At 51.9% G+C, this 23,699-nt stretch overlaps 1 protein-coding gene across 2 annotated transcripts in view; it reads right to left on the bottom strand.

Annotated features, from left to right (window-relative positions):
• The window catches only part of MUC20 (mucin 20, cell surface associated), a 57,258-nt gene extending 33,857 nt beyond the window's left edge, over positions 1 to 23,401 (bottom strand). Inside the window, exon 1 of one of the 2 annotated variants that reach the window (XR_010155415.1) lies at positions 23,307 to 23,395. The gene's annotated coding sequence lies outside the window, so the exon portion shown is untranslated. Of the gene's footprint in view, positions 1 to 23,306 lie in introns of both variants that reach the window. The other variant, XM_063806457.1, reaches the window with a different exon arrangement.
• Between the last annotated feature and the right edge of the window lie 298 nt (positions 23,402 to 23,699).

Below are 23,699 nucleotides of genomic sequence, written 5' to 3'. Positions count from 1 at the left end.
GGTGCCAGTTGCAGTGCGTGGGGAGGGCAGGTGCCAGCTGCAGTGCGTGGGGAGGGCAGGTGCCAGCTGCAGTGCGTGGGGAGGGCAGGTGCCAGCTGCAGTGCGTGGGGAGGGCAGGTGCCAGCTGCAGTACTCAATAGTGGGGGAAGATTTTTTTCTGAGCAACTTCGAGTCACTGCTCACATCTCATGCCAATGTATTAATCCCAAGTCAAGGGTCAGATGAGGCACTCGGATCTCTCCAGTTGCCAACACGGCTCTTCCAAGTGTACTTTACTTCCTTTCATTCCTGTTCTAAAACTTTATTTATGTATTTATTTTTGAGACAGAATCTTGCTCTGTCGCCTAGGCTGGAGTGCAGTGGCGCAATCCCAGTTCACTGCAACCTCTGCCTCTGGGATCAGGCGATTCTCCTGCCTCAGCTTCCTAAGCAGCTGGGATAACAGGCGTGCACCACCGTGCTTGGCTAATTTTTTTTTTCTTTTTTCATATTTTTAGTAGAGATGGGGTTTCACCATATTAGCCAGGATGGTCTCGTACTTCTGACCTCAGGTGATCCACCTGCTTTAGCCTCCCAAAGTGCTGGGATTACAGGTGTGAGCCACCACGCCCAGCCCTAGCCAACTTTTGTTTTTTTGAGACAGAGTTTCATTCTTATTGCCCAGGCTGGAGTGCGATGGCCCAATCTTGGCTCACTGCAACCTCTGCCTCCCAGGTTTGTAGGATATAATAAATTCCTCTTCAAAGGTTTTAGCCTGTAAATTGTTAAGTACAATGGTTCTGAGATCCTCTCCAAAGAGTCAATGTATCAGTATGTTCAGCTCTTCATTTTAAAGTTTAACTTCCTCGTTTTCTTCATCTCCTTGCCCCTAGTTTCAGTAAACAACCCCCTCCTAGCCTCTATCACCTGCTCCATCCTGAGTCACCCCCAGTCACCTGCTCTAATCTGAGTCATCCTGAGTCAACAGGGTTTCACCATGTTGGCCAAGTTGGTCTCGAACTCCTGACCTCATGTGATCCGCCCACCTCAGCCTCCCAAAGTGCTGGGATTACAGGTGTAGGCCATCGTGCCTAGCCAGTTTTCACTTTAAAATGATCTCTAATACCAACTCTTGGGGTCCGAATGGGTCCCCACTGGTTTCAAATGTTGAGCATGCACAGATTATGTGGATGAGAACTTGCCAGGCGGGCTTACCGAAGGAGACGTGGTAAGAAACGCCTACATTTGCCAGGCCCTGAGGACAGGCCCTCTCCACACCGAGGCTTATTTCCTTGGGTTGCAGAAGAGGAAACGCCAGGGAGCCCAGTATTCTTTGGTTCATTCACTTCTTTTTTATGGTGTAACCTACATACTGTAAACTACGCCCAGCTTAAGTAGCTCATACCCTGATGAATTTTTATGTACGTATGTATCCCCAGGATGTATCTGACACTCAGGTCAAGATATAGAACGTGCTCAGCGCCTCAACAGGTGCCCTTGTGTTCCCTTCCAGTCAAGCCCCCACTTGCCGCCACAGAATGGAACAATCACTTTTTTTTTTTTAGAGACAGGGTCTCGCTCTGTCTCCAAAGCTGGAGTGCAGCTCCATCATGGTTCACTGCAGCCTCCGCCTCCCGGGTTTGAGCAATCCTCCCATTTCAGTGTAACCACCATTCTTATCTCTGTCACCATAGATTAGCTCTGCATGTCTTTGAACTTCATATAAATGGAATCATGCATAGATAGGCTCTTTTGTGTCTGGATTCTCTCTGTTAACACTGTCTGTGAGACTCACTCATGCTGTGTGTAGTATTATGCTTCATGCTTTTTTGTTGTCGCATAGTATTCCACTGTATAAATATACCACAATTTATTTGTCTGTTTTCCAATTGCTGTGCATTTGGATTGTTTTGTTTTTCACTATTTTGAATAAAGCTGCTATGAACATCCTTGTATATGTCTTGGGTATACAGATGGTCCCGGCTTACAATGATTGGATTTAAAATTGTTTGACTTTACGATGGGCTTATCAGGGTATTAAATGTGTTTCTGACTTACAGTATTTTTGACTTACCACGTGTTTATTGGGACGTAAACCCTTCCTAAGATGAAGAACATCTGTATACATCCAGAATCCTGTGGAGCAACTCATAACCCATGAGGAATGGGAGCCGACAGACAGACTCATCCCCAGGACAGGTGGTTCTCACTACATCTCATAAAGCTTCTTAGAAGATCTTACAGGATCGTGCAACCAGCCAGCCACAGCAGGGGCCGACTGGATAACATGTCTTTGCACAGGCACTCCCTCTGTCCCTGTCACCCTCCCCTTTTCCTAACCTTGTTCCTTGGGATTATGTTTTGAAATAAGTTATTCAGAGAAATGAAGCTAAAGCTGACCCATTAGCCAATAGCTAGGTTCTGTGATGACAGGGCTTCTGGGCTATAATCGTTTACTGAGAAGCCAGCGTTCCCGAGGGGATAATGGCTCGTTCCATTCAGCTGCAGCATAGGAGTGAGGGCAGGGCATTAGCAGAAGATAACACCAGAAACGTGCTCTGGGGCCTGTTTATGACTTTCTATGCCAAGCGTAGATATTTAGCCTTTATTCTGTAGGTGATGGGAAGCCAGTGCCAGTGGTGGGTTTGAGCAGGGAACCAGCAACCAGTGGTGGGTTTGAGCAGGGAACCAGCAATACTCAAGCTCTGCTAGGATGGAGGCCAGTCAGGGAGGAGTTAGGGCAGGAGGACCGGTCAGGGAGGAGACTCAGGGCAGGAGGACAGGTCAGGGAGGAGACTCAGGGCAGGAGGACAGGTCAGGGAGGAGACTTAGGGCAGGAGGACCAGTCAGGGAGGAGTTAGGGCTGGAGGACTGGTCAGGGAGGAGTTAGGGCAGGGGGACCGGTCAGGGAGGAGTTAGGGCAGGAGGACAGGTCAGGGAGGAGTTAGGGCAGGGGGATTGGTCAGGGAGGAGTTAGGGCAGGAGGACAGGTCAGGGAGGAGACTTGGGCAGGAGGACCAGTCAGGGAGGAGTTAGGGCAGGAGGACCAGTCAGGGAGGAGTTAGGGCAGGAGAATCGGTCAGGGAGGAGTTAGGGCTGGAGGATCGGTCAGGGAGGAGTTAGAGCAGGGGTACTGGTCAGGGAGGAGTTAGGGCAGGAAAATCGGTCAGGGAGAATTCAGGGCAGGAGGACTGGTCAGAAAGGAGTTAGGGCAGGAGGCCAGTCAGGGAGGAGTTAGGGTAGGAGGACCGGTCAGGGAGGAGACTCAGGGCAGGAGGACAGGTCAGGGAGGAGACTTAGGGCAGGAGGACCAGTCAGGGAGGAGTTAGGGCAGGAGGACAGGTCAGGGAGGAGTTAGGGCTGGAGGACCGGTCAGGGAGGAGTTAGGGCAGGAGGACAGGTCAGGGAGGAGTTAGGGCACGGGGATTGGTCAGGGAGGAGTTAGGGCAGGAGGACAGGTCAGGGAGGAGACTTGGGCAGGAGGACCAGTCAGGGAGGAGTTAGGGCAGGAGGACGGGTCAGGGAGGAGTTAGGGCAGGAGGCCAGTCAGGGAGGAGTTAGGGTAGGAGGACCAGTTAGGAGGCAGTGGCTTAGGACTTCAGCAGTGGCACTAGAAAGGGGATGGATATGAATGACATTGCAAAGTAAAACTAGAGAGACGGCCAGGCACAGTGGCTCACTCCTGTAATCCCAGCACTTTGGGAGGCCAAGGTGGGTGGATCATGAGGTCAGGAGATCGAGACCAGCCTGGCCAACATGGTGAAACCCTATCTCTACTTAAAAAAAAAAAAAAAAAAAAAGCCAGGCATGGTGGCGGGCGCCTGTAATCCCAGCTACTCCAGAGGCTGAGGCAGGAGAATTTGCTTGAACCAGGGAGTCGGAAGTTGCAGTGAGCTGAGATCACACCACTGCACTCCAGCCTGGGAAATAGAGTGAGACTCCGTCTCAATAACAAAGCAAACAAACAAAAAACTAGAGAGACTTGGCACCTTGCAGAGAGAAGCAAAAGATGACCCTGAGGTCTGGAGTCCAGGAAGCCAAGGACAGGGAAAGCATCCACAGAAACAGGAAAAGGGCAGGTGTGGGAGAGAAGGTGAGAGGTTCATCAGACCCCACAGCCCCTGGCAGCCCCTCCTGGATCTTTGAAATCCTGTGCACCCCAGGAGACTCCGGGAGGCCCATCTGAGCTCACCAGAGAAAGGTCTGCCGCCTCTCCTCTCATCACTGGGGACAGAAAGCCTGAACATGAGGCCTGGACTACGGGGCTCAGACCAGAATATTTCCAGACTGAAGGGCAGTAACGTGGAGCCCAGGAAGGAATATTGAGGACAGAGGGCACATTACTTAGCTAAAGGGGTGCTGGGTTCTTATTTTCTACTTTCAATAAATGTTTGCTACAGTCACTGTAACCACCACAAAACAGTGAATAACACCATGAGCCAAATGGATGTTTCACAACCTGTAAGCCTGATTCTACGCACATTTAAATGTGTTTATGACAATTGTAGATTTCAGTTTTGCTCTGGTTCAACCAATGTGGAAGTAAACAGGATGGGAGCTGAGAGACAAGCATCATGGGCCCAGCCATGCTGGCCTCAGCGGGCCAAGCTGGGGACAGATGACCTCTGCTCCGTGGATCCTGCTGGCTCAGGGTGGGGAAGGGGCCTCAGGAGAGGAGTCAGGCTCTCTTCTTGATTCCCCTCACAGCCATGGAGACCGGCATTCCTGGGAGGCTGGTTTGGAGAACTCGCTGAACCTAAGTGAGCAGGAAGTAAAGGTCTCTTCCCACCTGGCCTGTGTTCCCAGATAGCAGCTGCCTCCGGGTGACACACCAGGAGCCAGGTCCCTCCATATCTGATCTCAATTAACTCACTCGCCAGGAGCCAGGTCCCTCCACACCCGATCTCAATTAACTCACTCACCAGGAGCCAGGTACCTCCACACCTGATCTCAATTAACTCACTCACCAGGAGCCGGGTCCCTCCACACCTGATCTCAATTAACTCACTCACCAGGAGCCACGTCCCTCCATACCTGATCTCAATTAACTCACTGACCAGGAGCCAGGTCCCTCCATACCTCATCTCAATTAACTCACTCACCAGGAGCCAGGTCCCTCCACACTGGGTCTCAATTAATTCACTCACCAGGAGCCAGGTCCCTCCATATCTGATCTCAATTAACTCACTCACCAGGAGACAGGTCCCTCCATACCTCATCTCAATTCACTCACTCACCAGGAGCCAGGTCCATCCATACCTGATCTCAATTAACTCACTCACCAGGAGACAGGTCCCTCCACACTGGGTCTCAATTAACTCACTCACCAGGAGCCAGGTCCCTCCACGCCTCATCTCAATTAACTCACTCACCAGGAGCCAGGTCCGTCCATACCTGATCTCAATTAACTCACTCACCAGGAGCCAGGTCCCTCCATACCTCATCTCAATTAACTCACTCACCAGGAGCCAGGTCCCCCCATACCTGATCTCAATTAACTCACTCACCAGGAGCCAGGTCCCCCCATACCTGATCTCAATTAACTCACTCACCAGGAGCCAGGTCCCTCCATACCTCATCTCAATTAACTCACTCACCAGGAGCCAGGTCCCCCCATACCTGATCTCAATTAACTCACTCACCAGGAGCCAGGTCCCCCCATACCTGATCTCAATTAACTCACTCACCAGGAGCCAGGTCCCTCCACACCGGATCTCAATTAACTCACTCACCAGGAGCCAGGTCCCTCCACACCTCATCTCAATTAACTCACTCACCAGGAGCCACGTCCCTCCATACCTGATCTCAATTAACTCACTCACCAGGAGCCAGGTCCCTCTACACCAGGTCTCAATTAACTCACTCACCAGGAGCCACGTCCCTCCATACCTGATCTCAATTAACTCACTCACCAGGAGCCAGGTCCCTCCATACCTCATCTCAATTCACTCACGCACCAGCAGCCAGGTCCCTCCACACCGGGTCTCAATTCACTCACTCACCAGGAGCCAGGTCCATCCATACCTGATCTCAATTAACTCACTCACCAGGAGCCAGGTCCCTCCACACCGGGTCTCAATTAACTCACTCACCAGGAGCCAGGTCCCTCCACACCTCATCTCAATTAACTCACTCACCAGGAGCCACGTCCCTCCATACCTGATCTCAATTAACTCACTCACCAGGAGCCAGGTCCCTCCATACCTGATCTCAATTCACTCACTCACCAGGAGCCAGGTCCCTCCATACGTGATCTCAATTAACTCACTCACCAGGAGACAGGTCCCTCCATACCTGATCTCAATTAACTCACTCACCAGGAGCCAGGTCCCTCCATACCTCATCTCAATTAACTCACTCACCAGGAGCCAGGTCCCTCCACACTGGGTCTCAATTAATTCACTCACCAGGAGCCAGGTCCCTCCATATCTGATCTCAATTAACTCACTCACCAGGAGACAGGTCCCTCCATACCTCATCTCAATTCACTCACTCACCAGGAGCCAGGTCCATCCATACCTGATCTCAATTAACTCACTCACCAGGAGACAGGTCCCTCCACACCGGGTCTCAATTAACTCACTCACCAGGAGCCAGGTCCCTCCACGCCTCATCTCAATTAACTCACTCACCAGGAGCCAGGTCCGTCCATACCTGATCTCAATTAACTCACTCACCAGGAGCCAGGTCCCTCCATACCTCATCTCAATTAACTCACTCACCAGGAGCCAGGTCCCCCCATACCTGATCTCAATTAACTCACTCACCAGGAGCCAGGTCCCCCCATACCTGATCTCAATTAACTCACTCACCAGGAGCCAGGTCCCTCCATACCTCATCTCAATTAACTCACTCACCAGGAGCCAGGTCCCCCCATACCTGATCTCAATTAACTCACTCACCAGGAGCCAGGTCCCCCCATACCTGATCTCAATTAACTCACTCACCAGGAGCCAGGTCCCTCCACACCGGATCTCAATTAACTCACTCACCAGGAGCCAGGTCCCTCCACACCTCATCTCAATTAACTCACTCACCAGGAGCCACGTCCCTCCATACCTGATCTCAATTAACTCACTCACCAGGAGCCAGGTCCCTCTACACCAGGTCTCAATTAACTCACTCACCAGGAGCCACGTCCCTCCATACCTGATCTCAATTAACTCACTCACCAGGAGCCAGGTCCCTCCATACCTCATCTCAATTCACTCACGCACCAGCAGCCAGGTCCCTCCACACCGGGTCTCAATTCACTCACTCACCAGGAGCCAGGTCCATCCATACCTGATCTCAATTAACTCACTCACCAGGAGCCAGGTCCCTCCACACCGGGTCTCAATTAACTCACTCACCAGGAGCCAGGTCCCTCCACACCTCATCTCAATTAACTCACTCACCAGGAGCCACGTCCCTCCATACCTGATCTCAATTAACTCACTCACCAGGAGCCAGGTCCCTCCATACCTGATCTCAATTCACTCACTCACCAGGAGCCAGGTCCCTCCATACGTGATCTCAATTAACTCACTCACCAGGAGACAGGTCCCTCCATACCTGATCTCAATTAACTCACTCACCAGGAGCCAGGTCCCTCCACACTAGGTCTCAATTAACTCACTCACCAGGAGCCACGTCCCTCCATACCTGATCTCAATTAACTCACTCACCAGGAGCCAGGTCCCCCCATACCTGATCTCAATTGACTCACTCACCAGGAGCCAGGTCCCTCCATACCTGATCTCAATTAACTCACTCACCAGGAGCCAGTTCCCTCCACACCGGGTCTCAGTTAACTCACTCACCAGGAGCCAAGTCCCTCCATACCTGATCTCAATTCACTCACTCACCAGCAGCCAGGTCCCTCCACACCTGATCTCAATTAACTCACTCACCAGGAGCCAGGTCCCTCCATACCTGATCTCAATTAACTCACTCACCAGGAGCCAGGTCCCTCCATACCTGATCTCAATTCACTCACTCACCAGGAGCCAGTTCCCTCCACACCGGGTCTCAGTTAACTCACCAGGAGCCAGGTCCCTCCATACCTGATCTCAATTCACTCACACACCAGCAGCCAGGTCCCTCCACACTTGATCTCAATTAACTCACTCACCAGGAGCCAGGTCCCTCCACACCGGGTCTCAATTAACTCACTCACCAGGAGCCAGGTCCCTCCACACCTCATCTCAATTAACTCACTCACCAGGAGCCACGTCCCTCCATACCTGATCTCAATTAACTCACTCACCAGGAGCCAGGTCCCTCCATACCTGATCTCAATACACTCACTCACCAGGAGCCAGGTCCCTCCATACCTGATCTCAATTAACTCACTCACCAGGAGACAGGTCCCTCCATACCTGATCTCAATTCACTCACTCTCCAGGAGCCAGGTCCCTCCATACCTGATCTCAATACACTCACTCACCAGGAGCCAGGTCCCTCCATACCTGATCTCAATTAACTCACTCACCAGGAGACAGGTCCCTCCATACCTGATCTCAATTCACTCACTCTCCAGGAGCCAGGTCCCTCCATACCTGATCTCAATTAACTCACTCACCAGGAGACAGGTCCCTCCATACCTGATCTCAATTAACTCACTCACCAGGAGCCAGGTCCCTCCATACCTGATCTCAATTCACTCACTCACCAGGAGCCAGGTCCCTCCATACCTGATCTCAATTAACTCACTCACCAGGAGACAGGTCCCTCCATACCTGATCTCAATTAACTCACTCACCAGGAGCCAGGTCCCTCCACACCGGGTCTCAATTAACTCACTCACCAGGAGCCAGGTCCCTCCACACCTCATCTCAATTCACTCACTCACCAGGAGCCAGGTCCCCCCATACCTGATCTCAATTAACTCACTCACAAGGAGCCAGGTCCCTCCACACCTCATCTCAATTAACTCACTCACCAGGAGCCAGGTCCCTCCACACCGGGTCTCAATTCACTCACTCACCAGGAGCCAGGTCCATCCATACCTGATCTCAATTAACTCACTCACCAGGAGACAGGTCCCTCCATACCTGATCTCAATTAACTCACTCACCAGGAGCCAGGTCCCTCCACACCTGATCTCAATTAACTCACTCACCAGGAGCCAGGTCCCTCCATACCTGATCTCAATTAACTCACTCACCAGGAGCCAGGTCCCTCCACACCTCATCTCAATTAACTCACTCACCAGGAGACAGGTCCCTCCATACTTGATCTCAATTAACTCACTCACCAGGAGCCAGGTACCTCCATACCTCATCTCAATTAACTCACTCACCAGGAGCCAGGTCCCTCCACACCGGGTCTCAATTCACTCACTCACCAGGAGCCAGGTCCATCCATACCTGATCTCAATTAACTCACTCACCAGGAGCCAGGTCCCTCCACACCGGGTCTCAATTAACTCACTCACCAGGAGCCAGGTCCCTCCACACCTCATCTCAATTAACTCACTCACCAGGAGTCACGTCCCTCCATACCTGATCTCAACTCACTCACCAGGAGACAGGTCCCTCCATACCTGATCTCAATTAACTCACTCACCAGGAGCCAGGTCCCTCTACACCAGGTCTCAATTAACTCACTCACCAGGAGCCACGTCCCTCCATACCTGATCTCAATTAACTCACTCACCAGGAGCCAGGTCCCCCCATACCTGATCTCAATTGACTCACTCACCAGGAGCCAGGTCCCTCCATACCTGATCTCAATTAACTCACTCACCAGGAGCCAGGTCCCTCCACAACGGGTCTCAGTTAACTCACTCACCAGGAGCCAGGTCCCTCCATACCTGATCTCAATTCACTCACTCACCAGCAGCCAGGTCCCTCCACACCTGATCTCAATTAACTCACTCACCAGGAGCCAGGTCCCTCCATACCTGATCTCAATTAACTCACTCACCAGGAGCCAGGTCCCTCCACACCTCATCTCAATTAACTCACTCACCAGGAGCCAGGTCCCTCCACACCGGGTCTCAGTTAACTCACTCACCAGGAGCCAGGTCCCTCCATACCTGATCTCAATTCACTCACGCACCAGCAGCCAGGTCCCTCCACACCTGATCTCAATTAACTCACTCACCAGGAGCCAGGTCCCTCCATACCTCATCTCAATTAACTCACTCAGCAGGAGCCAGGTCCCTCCACACCGGGTCTCAATTCACTCACTCACCAGGAGCCAGGTCCGTCCATACCTGATCTCAATTAACTCACTGACTAGGAGCCAGGTCCCTCCATACCTCATCTCAATTAACTCACTCACCAGGAGCCAGGTCCCTCCACACCTCATCTCAATTAACTCACTCACCAGGAGCCAGGTCCCTCCATACCTGATCTCAATTCACTCACTCACCAGGAGCCAGGTCCCTCCATACCTGATCTCAATTCACTCACTCACCAGCAGCCAGGTCCCTCCATACCTGATCTCAATTAACTCACTCACCAGGAGCCAGGTCCCTCCACACCGGGTCTCAATTAACTCAGTCACCAGGAACCAGGTCCGTCCACACCTGATCTCAATTAACTCAGTCACCAGGAGCGAGGTCCCTCCATACCTCATCTCAATTAACTCACTCACCAGGAGCCAGGTGCCTCCATACCTGATCTCAATTCACTCACTCACCACGAGCCAGGTCCCTCCATAATGGATAGCAGTTAACTCACTTATCAGGAGCCAGGTCCCTCCATACCTGATCTCAATTAACTCACTCACCAGGATCCACGTCCCTCCATACCGGGTCTCAATTAACTCACTCACCAGGAGCCAGGTCCCCCCATACCTGATCTCAATTAACTCACTCACCAGGAGCCAGGTCCCTCCACATCTCATCTCAATTAACCCACTCACCAGGAGCCAGGTCCCTCCATACCTCATCTCAATTAACTCACTGACCAGGAGCCAGGTCCCTCCATACCTCATCTCAATTAACTCACTCACCAGGAGCCAGGTCCCTCCATACCTCATCTCAATTCACTCACTCACCAGGAGCCAGGTCCCTCCATACCTCATCTCAATTCACTCACTCACCAGGAGCCAGGTCCCTCCACACCGGGTCTCAATTAACTCAGTCACCAGGAACCAGGTCCGTCCACACCTGATCTCAATTAACTCAGTCACCAGGAGCCAGGTCCCTCCATACCTCATCTCAATTAACTCACTCACCAGGAGCCAGGTGCCTCCATACGTGATCTCAATTCACTCACTCACCAGGAGCCAGGTCCCTCCATAATGGATATCAGTTAACTCACTTACCAGGAGCCAGGTCCCTCCATACCTGATCTCAATTAACTCACTCACCAGGATCCAGGTCCCTCCACACCGGGTCTCAATTAACTCACTCACCAGGAGCCAGGTCCCTCCATACCTGATCTCAATTAACTCACTCACCAGGAGCCAGGTCCCTCCACACCTCATCTCAATTAACTCACTCACCAGGAGCCAGGTCCCTCCACACCGGGTCTCAATTAACTCACTCACCAGGAGCCAGGTCCCTCCACACCTCATCTCAATTAACTCACTCACCAGGAGCCAGGTCCCTCCACACCTCATCTCAATTAACTCAGTCACCAGGAACCAGGTCCCTCCATACCTGATCTCAATTAACTCACTCACCAGGAGCCAGGTCCCTCCACACCGGGTCTCAATTAACTCACTCACCAGGAGCCAGGTCCCTCCACACCGGGTCTCAATTAACTCACTCACCAGGAGACAGGTCCCTCCATACTTGATCTCAATTAACTCACTCACCAGGAGCCAGGTCCCTCCATACCTGATCTCAATTAACTCACTCACCAGGAGCCAGGTCCCTCCACACCTCATCTCAATTAACTCACTCACCAGGAGACAGGTCCCTCCATACTTCATCTCAATTAACTCACTCACCAGGAGCCAGGTCCCTCCACACCTCATCTCAATTAACTCACTCACCAGGAGCCAGGTCCCTCCACACCTCATCTCAATTAACTCACTCACCAGGAGACAGGTCCCTCCACACCTCATCTCATTTCACTCACTCACCAGGAGCCAGGTCCCTCCACACCTGATCTCAATTAACTCACTCACCAGGAGCCAGGTGCCTCCATACGTGATCTCAATTCACTCACTCACCAGGAGCCAGGTCCCTCCATAATGGATATCAGTTAACTCACTTACCAGGAGCCAGGTCCCTCCATACCTGATCTCAATTAACTCACTCACCAGGATCCAGGTCCCTCCACACCGGGTCTCAATTAACTCACTCACCAGGAGCCAGGTCCCTCCATAAGGGATCTCAGTTAACTCACTCCCCAGGAGCCAGGTCCCTCTATACCTGATCTCAATTAACTCACTCACCAGGAGCCAGGTCCCTCCATACCTCATCTCAATTAACTCACTCACCAGGAGCCAGGTCCCTCCACACCGGGTCTCAATTCACTCACTCACCAGGAGCCAGGTCCCTCTATACCTGATCTCAATTAACTCACTCACCAGGAGCCAGGTCCCTGCATACCTCATCTCAATTAACTCACTCACCAGGAGCCAGTTCCCTCCACACCTCATCTCAATTAACTCACTCACCAGGAGCCAGGTCCCTCCATACCTGATCTCAATTCACTCACTCACCAGGAGCCAGGTCCCTCCATACCTGATCTCAATTCACTCACTCCCCAGCAGCCAGGTCCCTCCATACCTGATCTCAATTAACTCACTCACCAGGAGCCAGGTCCCTCCATACCTCATCTCATTTCACTCACTCACCAGGAGCCAGGTCCCTCCACACCTGATCTCAATTAACTCACTGACCTGGAGCCAGGTCCCTCCATACCTGATCTCAATTAACTCACTCACCAGGAGCCAGGTGCCTCCATACGTGATCTCAATTCACTCACTCACCAGGAGCCAGGTCCCTCCATAATGGATATCAGTTAACTCACTTACCAGGAGCCAGGTCCCTCCATACCTGATCTCAATTAACTCACTCACCAGGATCCAGGTCCCTCCACACCGGGTCTCAATTAACTCACTCACCAGGAGCCAGGTCCCTCCATAAGGGATCTCAGTTAACTCACTCCCCAGGAGCCAGGTCCCTCTATACCTGATCTCAATTAACTCACTCACCAGGAGCCAGGTCCCTCCATACCTAATCTCAATTAACTCACTCACCAGGAGCCAGGTCCCTCCACACCGGGTCTCAATTAACTCACTCACCAGGAGCCAGGTCCCTCCATACCTGATCTCAATTCACTCACTCACCAGGAGCCAGGTCCCTCCATACCTGATCTCAATTAACTCACTCACCAGCAGCCAGGTCCCTCCATACCTGATCTCAATTAACTCACTCACCAGGAGCCAGGTCCCTCCACACCGGGTCTCAATTAACTCAGTCACCAGGAACCAGGTCCGTCCACACCTGATCTCAATTAACTCACTCACCAGGAGCCAGGTCCCTCCATACCTCATCTCAATTAACTCAGTCACCAGGAGCCAGGTCCCTCCATACCTCATCTCAATTAACTCACTCACCAGGAGCCAGGTGCCTCCATACGTGATCTCAATTCACTCACTCACCAGGAGCCAGGTCCCTCCATAATGGATATCAGTTAACTCACTTACCAGGAGCTAGGTCCCTCCATACCTGATCTCAATTAACTCACTCACCAGGATCCAGGTCCCTCCATACCGGGTCTCAATTAACTCACTCACCAGGAGCCAGGTCCCCCCATACCTGATCTCAATTAACTCACTCACCAGGAGCCAGGTCCCTCCACACCTCATCTCAATTAACTCACTCACCAGGAGCCAGGTCCCTCCATACCTGATCTCAATTAACTCACTCACCAGGAGACAGGTCCCTCCATACCTGATCTCAATTAACTCACTCACCAGGAGCCAGGTCCATCCATACCTGATCTCAATTAACTCACTCACCAGGAGCCAGGTCCCTCCACACCTCATCTCAATTAACTCACTCACCAGGAGCCAGGTCCCTCCATACCTGATCTCAATTAACTCACTCACCAGGAGCCACGTCCCTCCATACCTGATCTCAATTAACTCACTCACCAGGAGCCAGGTCCCTCCACACCGGGTCTCAATTAACTCACTCACCAGGAGCCAGGTCCCTCCAAACCTGATCTCAATTAACTCACTCACCAGGAGCCACGTCCCTCCATACCTGATCTCAATTAACTCACTCACCAGGAGCCAGGTCCCTCCACACCTCATCTCAATTAACTCACTCACCAGGAGCCAGGTCCCTCTACACCGGGTCTCAATTAACTCACTCACCAGGAGCCAGGTCCCTCCACACCTCATCTCAATTCACTCACTCACCAGGAGCCAGGTCCCCCCATACCTGATCTCAATTAACTCACTCACAAGGAGCCAGGTCCCTCCACACCTCATCTCAATTAACTCACTCACCAGGAGCCAGGTCCCTCCACACCGGGTCTCAATTCACTCACTCACCAGGAGCCAGGTCCATCCATACCTGATCTCAATTAACTCACTCGCCAGGAGACAGGTCCCTCCATACCTGATCTCAATTAACTCACTCACCAGGAGCCAGGTCCCTCCACACCTGATCTCAATTAACTCACTCACCAGGAGCCAGGTCCCTCCATACCTGATCTCAATTAACTCACTCACCAGGAGCCAGGTCCCTCCACACCTCATCTCAATTAACTCACTCACCAGGAGACAGGTCCCTCCATACTTGATCTCAATTAACTCACTCACCAGGAGCCAGGTCCCTCCATACCTCATCTCAATTAACTCACTCACCAGGAGCCGGGTCCCTCCACACCGGGTCTCAATTCACTCACTCACCAGGAGCCAGGTCCATCCATACCTGATCTCAATTAACTCACTCACCAGGAGCCAGGTCCCTCCACACCGGGTCTCAATTAACTCACTCACCAGGAGCCAGGTCCCTCCACACCTCATCTCAATTAACTCACTCACCAGGAGTCACGTCCCTCCATACCTGATCTCAACTCACTCACCAGGAGACAGGTCCCTCCATACCTGATCTCAATTAACTCACTCACCAGGAGCCAGGTCCCTCTACACCAGGTCTCAATTAAGTCACTCACCAGGAGCCACGTCCCTCCATACCTGATCTCAATTAACTCACTCACCAGGAGCCAGGTCCCCCCATACCTGATCTCAATTGACTCACTCACCAGGAGCCAGGTCCCTCCATACCTGATCTCAATTAACTCACTCACCAGGAGCCAGGTCCCTCCACACCGGGTCTCAGTTAACTCACTCACCAGGAGCCAGGTCCCTCCATACCTGATCTCAATTCACTCACTCACCAGCAGCCAGGTCCCTCCACACCTGATCTCAAGTAACTCACTCACCAGGAGCCAGGTCCCTCCATACCTGATCTCAATTAACTCACTCACCAGGAGCCAGGTCCCTCCACACCTCATCTCAATTAACGCACTCACCAGGAGCCAGGTCCCTCCACACCGGGTCTCAGTTAACTCACTCACCAGGAGCCAGGTCCCTCCATACCTGATCTCAATTCACTCACGCACCAGCAGCCAGGTCCCTCCACACCTGATCTCAATTAACTCACTCACCAGGAGCCAGGTCCCTACATACCTCATCTCAATTAACTCACTCAGCAGGAGCCAGGTCCCTCCACACCGGGTCTCAATTCACTCACTCACCAGGAGCCAGGTCCGTCCATACCTGATCTCAATTAACTCACTGACCAGGAGCCAGGTCCCTCCATACCTCATCTCAATTAACTCACTCACCAGGAGCCAGGTCCCTCCACACCTCATCTCAATTAACTCACTCACCAGGAGCCAGGTCCCTCCATACCTGATCTCAATTCACTCACTCACCAGGAGCCAGGTCCCTCCATACCTGATCTCAATTCACTCACTCACCAGCAGCCAGGTCCCTCCATACCTGATCTCAATTAACTCACTCACCAGGAGCCAGGTCCCTCCACACCGGGTCTCAATTAACTCAGTCACCAGGAACCAGGTCTGTCCACACCTGATCTCAATTAACTCACTCACCAGGAGCCAGGTCCCTCCATACCTCATCTCAATTAACTCACTCACCAGGAGCCAGGTGCCTCCATACCTGATCTCAATTCACTCACTCACCAGGAGCCAGGTCCCTCCATAATGGATAGCAGTTAACTCACTTATCAGGAGCCAGGTCCCTCCATACCTGATCTCAATTAACTCACTCACCAGGATCCACGTCCCTCCATACCGGGTCTCAATTAACTCACTCACCAGGAGCCAGGTCCCCCCATACCTGATCTCAATTAACTCACTCACCAGGAGCCAGGTCCCTCCACACCTCATCTCAACTCACTCACCAGGAGCCAGGTCCCTCCATACCTCATCTCAATTAACTCACTGACCAGGAGCCAGGTCCCTCCATACCTCATCTCAATTAACTCACTCACCAGGAGCCAGGTCCCTCCATACCTGATCTCAATTCACTCACTCACCAGGAGCCAGGTCCCTCCATACCTGATCTCAATTAACTCACTCACCAGGAGCCAGGTCCCTCCACACCGGGTCTCAATTAACTCAGTCACCAGGAACCAGGTCCGTCCACACCTGATCTCAATTAACTCACTCACCAGGAGCCAGGTCCCTCCATACCTCATCTCAATTAACTCACTCACCAGGAGCCAGGTGCCTCCATACGTGATCTCAATTCACTCACTCACCAGGAGCCAGGTCCCTCCATAATGGATATCAGTTAACTCACTTACCAGGAGCCAGGTCCCTCCATACCTGATCTCAATTAACTCACTCACCAGGATCCAGGTCCCTCCACACCGGGTCTCAATTAACTGACTCACCAGGAGCCAGGTCCCTCCATAAGGGATCTCAGTTAACTCACTCCCCAGGAGCCAGGTCCCTCTATACCTGATCTCAATTAACTCACTCACCAGGAGCCAGGTCCCTCCATACCTGATCTCAATTAACTCACTCACCAGGAGCCAGGTCCCTCCACACCGGGTCTCAATTAACTCACTCACCAGGAGCCAGGTCCCTGCATACCTCATCTCAATTAACTCACTCACCAGGAGCCAGGTCCCTCCATACCTGATCTCAATTAACTCACTCACCAGGAGCCAGGTCCCTCCACACCGGGTCTCAATTAACTCACTCACCAGGAGCCAGGTCCCTCCACACCTCATCTCAATTAACTCACTCACCAGGAGCCAGGTCCCTCCACACCTCATCTCAATTAACTCAGTCACCAGGAACCAGGTCCCTCCATACCTGATCTCAATTAACTCACTCACCAGGAGCCAGGTCCCTCCACACCGGGTCTCAATTAACTCACTCACCAGGAGCCAGGTCCCTCCACACCGGGTCTCAATTAACTCACTCACCAGGAGACAGGTCCCTCCATACTTGATCTCAATTAACTCACTCACCAGGAGCCAGGTCCCTCCATACCTGATCTCAATTAACTCACTCACCAGGAGCCAGGTCCCTCCACACCTCATCTCAATTAACTCACTCACCAGGAGACAGGTCCCTCCATACTTGATCTCAATTAACTCACTCACCAGGAGCCAGGTCCCTCCACACCTCATCTCAATTAACTCACTCACCAGGAGCCAGGTCCCTCCACACCTCATCTCAATTAACTCACTCACCAGGAGACAGGTCCCTCCACACCTCATCTCATTTCACTCACTCACCAGGAGCCAGGTCCCTCCACACCTGATCTCCATTAACTCACTCACCAGGAGCCAGGTGCCTCCATACGTGATCTCAATTCACTCACTCACCAGGAGCCAGGTCCCTCCATAATGGATATCAGTTAACTCACTTACCAGGAGCCAGGTCCCTCCATACCTGATCTCAATTAACTCACTCACCAGGATCCAGGTCCCTCCACACCGGGTCTCAATTAACTCACTCACCAGGAGCCAGGTCCCTCCATAAGGGATCTCAGTTAACTCACTCCCCAGGAGCCAGGTCCCTCTATACCTGATCTCAATTAACTCACTCACCAGGAGCCAGGTCCCTCCATACCTCATCTCAATTAACTCACTCACCAGGAGCCAGGTCCCTCCACACCGGGTCTCAATTCACTCACTCACCAGGAGCCAGGTCCCTCTATACCTGATCTCAATTAACTCACTCACCAGGAGCCAGGTCCCTGCATACCTGATCTCAATTAACTCACTCACCAGGAGCCAGGTCCCTCCACACCTCATCTCAATTAACTCACTCACCAGGAGCCAGGTCCCTCCATACCTGATCTCAATTCACTCACTCACCAGGAGCCAGGTCCCTCCATACCTGATCTCAATTCACTCACTCACCAGCAGCCAGGTCCCTCCATACCTGATCTCAATTAACTCACTCACCAGGAGCCAGGTCCCTCCATACCTCATCTCATTTCACTCACTCACCAGGAGCCAGGTCCCTCCATACCTGATCTCAATTAACTCACTGACCAGGAGCCAGGTCCCTCCATACCTGATCTCAATTAACTCACTCACCAGGAGCCAGGTGCCTCCATACGTGATCTCAATTCACTCACTCACCAGGAGCCAGGTCCCTCCATAATGGATATCAGTTAACTCACTTACCAGGAGCCAGGTCCCTCCATACCTGATCTCAATTAACTCACTCACCAGGATCCAGGTCCCTCCACACCGGGTCTCAAGTAACTCACTCACCAGGAGCCAGGTCCCTCCATAAGGGATCTCAGTTAACTCACTCCCCAGGAGCCAGGTCCCTCTATACCTGATCTCAATTAACTCACTCACCAGGAGCCAGGTCCCTCCATACCTGATCTCAATTAACTCACTCACCAGGAGCCAGGTCCCTGCATACCTCATCTCAATTAACTCACTCACCAGGAGCCAGGTCCCTCCACACCTCATCTCAATTAACTCACTCACCAGGAGCCAGGTCCCTCCATACCTGATCTCAATTCACTCACTCACCAGGAGCCAGGTCCCTCCATACCTGATCTCAATTCACTCACTCACCAGGAGCCAGGTCCCTCCATACCTGATCTCAATTAACTCACTCACCAGCAGCCAGGTCCCTCCATACCTGATCTCAATTAACTCACTCACCAGGAGCCAGGTCCCTCCACACCGCGTCTCAATTAACTCAGTCACCAGGAACCAGGTCCGTCCACACCTGATCTCAATTAACTCACTCACCAGGAGCCAGGTCCCTCCATACCTCATCTCAATTAACTCAGTCACCAGGAGCCAGGTCCCTCCATACCTCATCTCAATTAACTCACTCACCAGGAGCCAGGTGCCTCCATACGTGATCTCAATTCACTCACTCACCAGGAGCCAGGTCCCTCCATAATGGATATCAGTTAACTCACTTACCAGGAGCCAGGTCCCTCCATACCTGATCTCAATTAACTCACTCACCAGGATCCAGGTCCCTCCATACCGGGTCTCAATTCACTCACTCACCAGGAGCCAGGTCCCCCCATACCTGATCTCAATTAACTCACTCACCAGGAGCCAGGTCCCTCCACACCTCATCTCAATTAACTCACTCACCAGGAGCCAGGTCCCTCCATACCTGATCTCAATTAACTCACTCACCAGGAGACAGGTCCCTCCATACCTGATCTCAATTAACTCACTCACCAGGAGCCAGGTCCATCCATACCTGATCTCAATTAACTCACTCACCAGGAGCCAGGTCCCTCCACACCTCATCTCAATTAACTCACTCACCAGGAGCCAGGTCCCTCCATACCTGATCTCAATTAACTCACTCACCAGGAGCCACGTCCCTCCATACCTGATCTCAATTAACTCACTCACCAGGAGCCAGGTCCCTCCACACCGGGTCTCAATTAACTCACTCACCAGGAGCCAGGTCCCTCCACACCTGATCTCAATTAACTCACTCACCAGGAGCCACGTCCCTCCATACCTGATCTCAATTAACTCACTCACCAGGAGCCAGGTCCCTCCACACCTCATCTCAATTAACTCACTCACCAGGAGCCAGGTCCCTCTACACCGGGTCTCAATTAACTCACTCACCAGGAGCCAGGTCCCTCCATACCTCATCTCAATTAACTCACTCACCAGGAGCCAGGTCCCTCCACACCTCATCTCAATTCACTCACTCACCAGGAGCCAGGTCCCTCCATACCTGATCTCAATTCACTCACTCACCAGGAGCCAGGTCCCTCCATACCTGATCTCAATTCACTCACTCACCAGGAGCCAGGTCCCTCCATACCTGATCTCAATTAACTCACTCACCAGCAGCCAGGTCCCTCCATACCTGATCTCAATTAACTCACTCACCAGGAGCCAGGTCCCTCCACACCGCGTCTCAATTAACTCAGTCACCAGGAACCAGGTCCGTCCACACCTGATCTCAATTAACTCACTCACCAGGAGCCAGGTCCCTCCATACCTCATCTCAATTAACTCAGTCACCAGGAGCCAGGTCCCTCCATACCTCATCTCAATTAACTCACTCACCAGGAGCCAGGTGCCTCCATACGTGATCTCAATTCACTCACTCACCAGGAGCCAGGTCCCTCCATAATGGATATCAGTTAACTCACTTACCAGGAGCCAGGTCCCTCCATACCTGATCTCAATTAACTCACTCACCAGGATCCAGGTCCCTCCATACCGGGTCTCAATTAACTCACTCACCAGGAGCCAGGTCCCCCCATACCTGATCTCAATTAACTCACTCACCAGGAGCCAGGTCCCTCCACACCTCATCTCAATTAACTCACTCACCAGGAGCCAGGTCCCTCCATACCTGATCTCAATTAACTCACTCACCAGGAGACAGGTCCCTCCATACCTGATCTCAATTAACTCACTCACCAGGAGCCAGGTCCATCCATACCTGATCTCAATTAACTCACTCACCAGGAGCCAGGTCCCTCCACACCTCATCTCAATTAACTCACTCACCAGGAGCCAGGTCCCTCCATACCTGATCTCAATTAACTCACTCACCAGGAGCCACGTCCCTCCATACCTGATCTCAATTAACTCACTCACCAGGAGCCAGGTCCCTCCACACCGGGTCTCAATTAACTCACTCACCAGGAGCCAGGTCCCTCCACACCTGATCTCAATTAACTCACTCACCAGGAGCCACGTCCCTCCATACCTGATCTCAATTAACTCACTCACCAGGAGCCAGGTCCCTCCACACCTCATCTCAATTAACTCACTCACCAGGAGCCAGGTCCCTCTACACCGGGTCTCAATTAACTCACTCACCAGGAGCCAGGTCCCTCCATACCTCATCTCAATTAACTCACTCACCAGGAGCCAGGTCCCTCCACACCTCATCTCAATTCACTCACTCACCAGGAGCCAGGTCCCTCCATACTTGATCTCAATTATCTCACTCACCAGGAGCCAGGTCCCTCCATACCTGATCTCAATTAACTCACTCACCAGGAGCCAGGTCCCTCCATACCTCATCTCAATTAACTCACTCACCAGGAGCCAGGTCCCTCTACACCGGGTCTCAATTAACTCACTCACCAGGAGCCAGGTCCCTCCACACCGGGTCTCAATTAACTCAGTCACCAGGAACCAGGTCCGTCCACACCTGATCTCAATTAACTCAGTCACCAGGAGCCAGGTCCCTCCATACCTCATCTCAATTATCTCACTCACCAGGAGCCAGGTGCCTCCATACGTGATCTGAATTCACTCACTCACCAGGAGCCAGGTCCCTCCATAATGGATATCAGTTAACTCACTTACCAGGAGCCAGGTCCCTCCATACCTGATCTCAATTAACTCACTCACCAGGAGCCAGGTCCCTGCATACCTCATCTCAATTAACTCACTCACCAGGAGCCAGGTCCCTCCATAAGGGATCCCAATTAACTCACTCACCAGGAGCCAGGCGTCTCCATACCTGATCTCAGTTACCTCACTCACCAGTAGCCAGGCCTCTCCAGACCTGGCTTAATTCTCACTATAGTTAATTCAACTAATTCTCACTATAGCCCTATCAGAGAAACTCTAGGATACACATGAGGAAACAGAGTCTCAGAAAGGCTGAGAAAGTGGCTTGAGGTCACCTAGGTGGTAAGTGGTAGAGCTAGGAGTTGAAGTCACGTATGACTCTCAAGTGCACGCTCTTTCCATTGCAGTATCTGCTTTTCTTTCTCCCCAAAGCCACAATATGCCACGATGCGGCCCAAGGCCTCTCCTCCAGCACCGTGCTGAGGGCTCTGAACAGATCAGGGCTGAAGCCAAGATGTCATCCAGTGCAATACCCACATGACCTCCATGCATATCTACCCTGCCTTAACACTGTTTATCTTTAGGAAGCAGGATGCCTGAGGTCCAAACTTCTCCCTGGTGATCAAACCAGCTAAGAGTGATGGAATCCAAGATGGCAGCTCACTTGACCTCTAACTTCATTATAATCTAATTTCCATGTTAAATGACAGTCCCACTAGCACCTTAACAGTCAACAATCAACATGACAATGATGGGGAAAAAAAAAAAACATAAAATAACAAATAGGAAGGTGGCACTCTGGTTTTGAAAAGTTCTCCACCCAGACCCAGAAAACGCATGATTCCTCCCCTTGCTTTTTTCATTTTTATTTTTGTAGAGATGGGCGGGGTATCACTATGTTGACCAGGATGGTCTCGAACTCCTGGTCTCAGCAATCCTCTCATTTTGGCCTCCCAAAGTTCTGGGTTTATGGGAGTGAGCCATTGCACCTGGCCACTCCTCCCCTTGCTTTTAATGCTCAGCCCCTTCACTAAAGATGCCCTGTATCTGTGACTTCCTGGGTCTCACGAGCAGAAAAGTTGATTTGTGAGCCAAGCTCTCACTTCTCAATTCCATGGCCACCAAATAAAGCCTGTACTGCTTGAGGCTCACTTTCGGTTTTGCATATTGGCTTCATGGCACCAAACAGGGAAAGACCCCATTTTAGGGAAAGTGGCTTTGTCAGTAACAAGGACACAGAAGGAAAGAAATGGAGGATGATTTAGGGCAGAAGTCAGCAAACTATGGTCTATGGGCCAAATCTGGCCACTGCCTGTTTTTGTGCAACTCATAGGTTAAGAATGTTTTCTACATTTTTAGATGGTAGGAGAAGAACAAAAGAAGAATAATGTTTTGTCACACATGAAAAGTATATGAGATTCAAATTTCAGTGTCCACAGACAGCAATCCTGGCTCCTACCCCTAAAACAATCATTGCAGTGGAGCTCTGCCCTAGCTACGGCCCCTTTCTTCTTTTGGTTCCCTGACTTTGGGGTCTGGAGGCCACAAAGGCAAGGAGCAGGCTGCCATCCACTCCTTCTCAGAGAACCTGCAGGGAGCTCACCATGCTCTACATCCAGTCTAGGTGGCTCCTAGCGGGGCTTGGTGGGTTCTCCATCCTCAGCACCATCTGCAGCACCATCTTGGTCATCTGAGAAGCTGAGAGAAACACAAGGTAAATGTTCCTGTCCTCATTTCTGCCTCCCAACCCCACCGCTGCTACTCAATGTCCCCAGTATCTCTCTGCAGACTCCTGTGTGCCCTCAAAAGTCTACATGGTACCAGTCAAGAGACATCCATACTGCAAGATGATAGAAAGGTAAGTGGAACCCAACCACCTCATTCTCTACACTCATGTCTACCACGGACAGCTGAACCTCTCCCTGTGGAACCTGGAAAAGTAGCTCAGAGAGGAGTAGCAGGTGGCAAGGAACATCAGGGAAACAAAGCTAGAAGG

This window comes from Pan troglodytes, chromosome 2, assembly GCF_028858775.2.
Source record: "Pan troglodytes isolate AG18354 chromosome 2, NHGRI_mPanTro3-v2.0_pri, whole genome shotgun sequence".
Taxonomy (NCBI): domain Eukaryota; kingdom Metazoa; phylum Chordata; class Mammalia; order Primates; family Hominidae; genus Pan; species Pan troglodytes.
Note: the sequence above shows the minus strand (reverse complement) of the source record. Positions and strands in the feature narration are given on the sequence as shown.